A 5,000-nucleotide genomic window follows, 5' to 3' on the forward strand; every position below is an offset into this window, starting at 1 on the left:
GAAAACATAGAAAACAGTTATTGAATAATTTAATAAGAACTAATTAATTCGCGTACATAATACAAACCATTAATGATACCACCAGAAATCTGATAATGAGCAGACAGCTAAACAGTTGAAATTAATATTGTAGCATATCATGGGCAACTACCGTGTGTTGTTCTAGACCATAAATTCACTGCATATTCCATGACACGAGAAACAGAGTTAGCATCACTGAATTCTTCATTAGTTGGTGATTCCTGTAATGCAGGCACGAAAGTTTATTACTACAATTTCATAAAAGTAGAAGACAGTGATATGTAGCAATCAAGCATCAAATATATTGAAATTGCATCAATAAGCTACATATAAACAGCTGAAGAATGTGATGCATCACATTAAATCCACTGGTTTCAATTCAGTGTTGAATTGTCCTAACCATCTTGTAAAGTCTTCCTACTGTACTGTACTAGTACTGTCAATGGCTTTATTGAGAACAAAGTTGAAATTTTATCTCCACAAATAAATTAATTATACACAAATACAGTTATAGTTAACAAATACTTATCTTTAGCTCAAATATAACAAATGTGACCTGAAGGTGACCATATAGTTATACATGATTTAGGATGTAAATTAAATTTGACATAATTCTTTTAAATGTCACAAAGTTCTCTATAGCATGCCAACAAATCCAAAGTAGTCACATGAGAATGAGTGATATGTTAACGTGTTGTCTACTGCGATTGTTTCTTTTATGCAACCTTTCAACTAATTAATTACCATTCTAATGTCAAGCAAGTGATTGAAATTGTTTTTTAAATAGGATACAAATGAAATAATAAATAAACCAAAAACTGTAATTCAATCAACCATACAGGAAATGCCTCAACAGAGACACACATCCAGTTTTTATTATGCCAGTGCAGGGGCAGATGCAGGGGAAAGCCCTGACACGTTATCCTCGCCCATGCCATTACCTGTAAAAAGCAGAGTACAAAGTAAAATGTAAAATAAAACACGACAAACCCTCCTGTCATCATTTTCAACTTTATTGCAAGAAAAACAATTAAACATGTGCAATAACAGCAACATTCAGTTTGAAAGGTGCACATAGAAGTTAGTACATTTTTACAAAAACACTCTGGTCTTAACAAAAAAGAAACAAACAATCAATCCTAAACATGATATTTGCATCATAGAAATGTTATCATTTGGTGAGATTAACATAAAAGTCATATCAACACCAGTCATCATACTAATTCAGAGTTTTCTAGAAATTCTAGAGACTATTATTCGTGCTCCTTACAAACCACAAAACTACTAATAAATGTCATTTCTTACCTTCAGCAGCAACATTCTGAGTGAGTAGAATATGTGAGTACATTAATGTACGTTGGTTAATGTGATGTTATGATGTGGGCGTGGTCTCATTGGAGAGATGGGATCAGAGATGGGATGGGGAGATCTGGGAGTCTAAGGAAACACCTAATTTGGATCGATTGGCACAGTAGGGAATGACGTTTCCCGACCTTTATTCTGCTAATCCTCTCTGCTCGCCCTCTAGTATTCTAACAGTGTCTTGAGATTAATTAATTAATTAAATGTTTGTTGTTGGTTGTGTGGTGTGTGTACTTTTAGCACGAGCTGCTTTGTTGATTGGTAGACAATACGAAATGGTTTCTAAACCTCGAACACACGCAAGTCTTGAAGTAATGGTAAGCATTTCACATTTTTCACTTTATGCGTAATATAAATAATATAAAATAGTATAATAATATAATATAAAGTGATTGATATTAATTAATCTATCTGTTTCCCATGTGGTTGAACCTCGAGAATCTGCAACAGTGTCTGAATGACACCCATGCATGCATGAAGGGGTATCAGTTGGGCAGAGGTGGTTATTGTATGGTTGCATTAATTAATTAATTAAGTAACCCTTTATCATACACCTTTTCAGCCCTTCCAGCCACGCATTTTGCACATGCGCTACCTAGTTGCAACAGAAATGCATATCTGTACAAAGCATCGAATATTTGTTTAGCTTTAGTCATAAACATAGTTGCTATTACGAGGTCTCTATATGCTTTCACTTTTCTGCATACAGGTGGTAGTTTGCTTGCATTTGTCAATCAAGTTTACAAAGTTTTGTCTTTTGTGTTTTATGATGGGTTTTTCCAGCTGTGCCAATCATAGTAATACAAACAGCTGTAGTGAACATGATTGTAGTGGCATATTTGTAAATTACAGACATCAGAAAACATGTGCAGTTATCTAACATCAGAACAGCCTATCTAACAGTTTTTTCTAGATCTAACTCTACCTAATACCTATCTACAGTGTGATATATTTCAAAACAGTTTCTGCTGGGCCGGTAGCAGAGGGTGACATCACATGTACTAGTACAGTAACTCCCTACGTTATGCATCTTCCCTCTTCTTTGTCTCCTAGCAGTGCAAACTTTGAACCTGCGAAGTCTACCTGAAATAAATGCAGGCAAGTGCTGCTCCTAGGAGAATCGTCGTTCCAGTGGCCCTCTTCTTGGCCTTCCCATATCTTTCCGATATGAAGCATTGGCCACCAACTGATTACAAAGCGCCATCTTGAACTTGAGGAGGGGTGTAGTTTTGCCTAGCAGCTTGTCGAAGATGATGTGCGCGTTGAGGACAGCAATTTCCAGCTCGTGGTAAAACAAGCGCTTCCACCATTTCTTTGTTCTCCTGCCGGCATTGCACAAAGAAATGAGCTGATCGCTGCGGTCTACACCCCTCATGTATTTGATGTAATCATCTACCGCGTGTAGACATGGTAAGACATCTGGTTGGGGACCTCGCCGGCGGGTAACTTGGCTGTACTTACCGTTCGTTTTCGGTGGATGGATTGTGGAGATGACATAGACAAGTCTTTTGTCCTTCCATGTCACTGCCAAGAGTGGTGAAGCTACCCGCCAGTCGATAGTCCCCATCTCCAGTCGAGATTCTTCTGGTTTTGTCAGGACCAGTTCTTTGCCGAACCCTTTTCTCGACTTCTTGACTGTGCCACAGGCATACGTACCTCGGTCATACAAATAACAAACAAGTAAGGGTTGCTGTAAAATGTATCAGTATATAAATGATGTCCTCTGCCTTGTAACCCTTGCAGTAGACCACATACCACCTTGTTGCCATGACTACCATCCTGATCTGCAAAGTTATCCTTGCCAGTGTATACAGTAGTCTTGTATACGTACCCCGTTCTTGAGTCGCTGAGGGTCCAAACTTTGATGCCTCACTTGGTAGGCTTGTCTTTCATGTATTGTTTGAAAGCAAGCCTACCTTTGTAGGGCACCATTGCCTCGTCGATTGTAATTTCTTTTTGTAGGTTGAAATTGTTGGCATGTCTCTCTTCCAAAAGTTCGTGAAATTCACGTACTTTGTATAGTTTGTCATAGTTGGGGTTTTGTCTGTCTAGCTCATTACCTCTGTCACTTACATGCAGATGCCTGGACAATGTCACGAACCGATCGCGTGGCATTATCTTGGCCAGACCTTCTTGCTGTAGTATCGACATTTCGTCTGCCAATACATTTCTACGCGTGGAAGGGTGGCTATCCCCATGGCAATGACCATGCCGATGTATGCCTTCATCTCATCCACAGATGTTGGTTGCCATGGAGACTTGTCTTGTTGTGGATTGAGTTGCCTGACATAGGCAGAGTAGCCATTGGTGTAATCTGTAATTTTTTGCCACACAATATCATCGAAACTTGTATTGAAAATGTCTACCTCATTGAATGGTCCGGCCATGTTTAGTGTAGGTCCCGGCTGTGGTCCACTGAATTGCTGAATGGGTTGCAGATTGTCAACTTTGTCCCACTTTAGATCTCTAGCAACTATTGGATCCACGATGTGTGGTCCAGCAGCTGCTGGTGGGACAGCAAGTACAGCTGTATTGTGCACGTGCAGCTCTAGCAGCTCCTCGCCTGCCTCGTCTAGCTCCTCGTCTAGCTCCTCGTCTGCCTCTTGCTGCTTGTCTGGCTGCTCTTAAGTCTGCTCGTGTGCCCGCTTGTTGTGGTGCTGGTGCAGCTTGTTGAACAGCTGGTTGTGGTGGCATCGCTTGCATTGGTTGTGCATGGTGAAAGAGGGAAGGTTCTATTGTCATCAGATGGAGACAAGGTAGTATCATCTTCAGATGGTAAATCTTCTATTCCAACAGGTAAGTTTGAAAACTATTCATCATTCACAATAGATACAGGGGCGGCAGAGTGACTCGCAATTTGGGGGAAATGAAAGGACATCGGAAAATATAAACTACGGTGAGCTTTCAGTAGGAATTTTCTGTCGGAAGCGCTTTCTAATTGAACTTTAATTAATTAACTTAACACTCCTCTTTAATAAAATAGGCAACAGAAAGCGCTTATACACATCTATAGTTCTAGTAAACACTGTCATACTGGTACAAATCGAAATATTTTTCTTCAAAAAATTTCTTGGCAGTTGTTGATCACCAAGTCGGGGGAAATTCCCCTTTGCCCCCTTTCCTCAGCTCCGCCGCCACTGAGATAAGAGCGTTTACAGTACCTTGTTCACGTGTCAAGTCCCCTGACTCATTGTCCACGTCCATGTCAACTGGTTGTGATCCTTCGTCTATAATAAATTGCAATGACACACACACACACACACACACACACACACACACACACACACACACACACACACACACACACACACACACACACACACACACACACACACACACACACATGCACACACACACACACACACACACAGCGAAATGCAGATGGCGTTAGCACTGTACAGTACTGCCATGCAAAATACGGTAAGAATTATATACCTTGTACTTGGTAGTTGGGTGGAGATGGCGCGTGCATCCATGCACCAACGCTAGAAACGTCAGCTTCATCAGAGGAACTGGACTCGTGATCACAGTCATCAACGGTCCCGTCCAAATCGATGGCAAGATCGATTCCGTCGAGATAACCGTTAGGGTCGAAGTAACGCCGTGGCAACGCCATA

At 40.6% G+C, this 5,000-nt stretch overlaps 1 protein-coding gene across 1 annotated transcript in view; it reads left to right on the top strand.

Moving 5' to 3' along the window:
* The first annotated feature begins 4,263 nt into the window (after positions 1-4,263).
* Positions 4,264-5,000, top strand: part of LOC134178170 (N-acetylgalactosamine-6-sulfatase-like) — a 9,606-nt gene continuing 8,869 nt past the window's right edge. The window contains exon 1 of the mRNA XM_062644983.1: positions 4,264-4,279. The gene's annotated coding sequence lies outside the window, so the exon portion shown is untranslated. The remainder of the gene's footprint in view (positions 4,280-5,000) is intronic.

The sequence above is a fragment of the Corticium candelabrum genome, chromosome 4 (genome assembly GCF_963422355.1).
Source record: "Corticium candelabrum chromosome 4, ooCorCand1.1, whole genome shotgun sequence".
NCBI lineage: Eukaryota > Metazoa > Porifera > Homoscleromorpha > Homosclerophorida > Plakinidae > Corticium > Corticium candelabrum.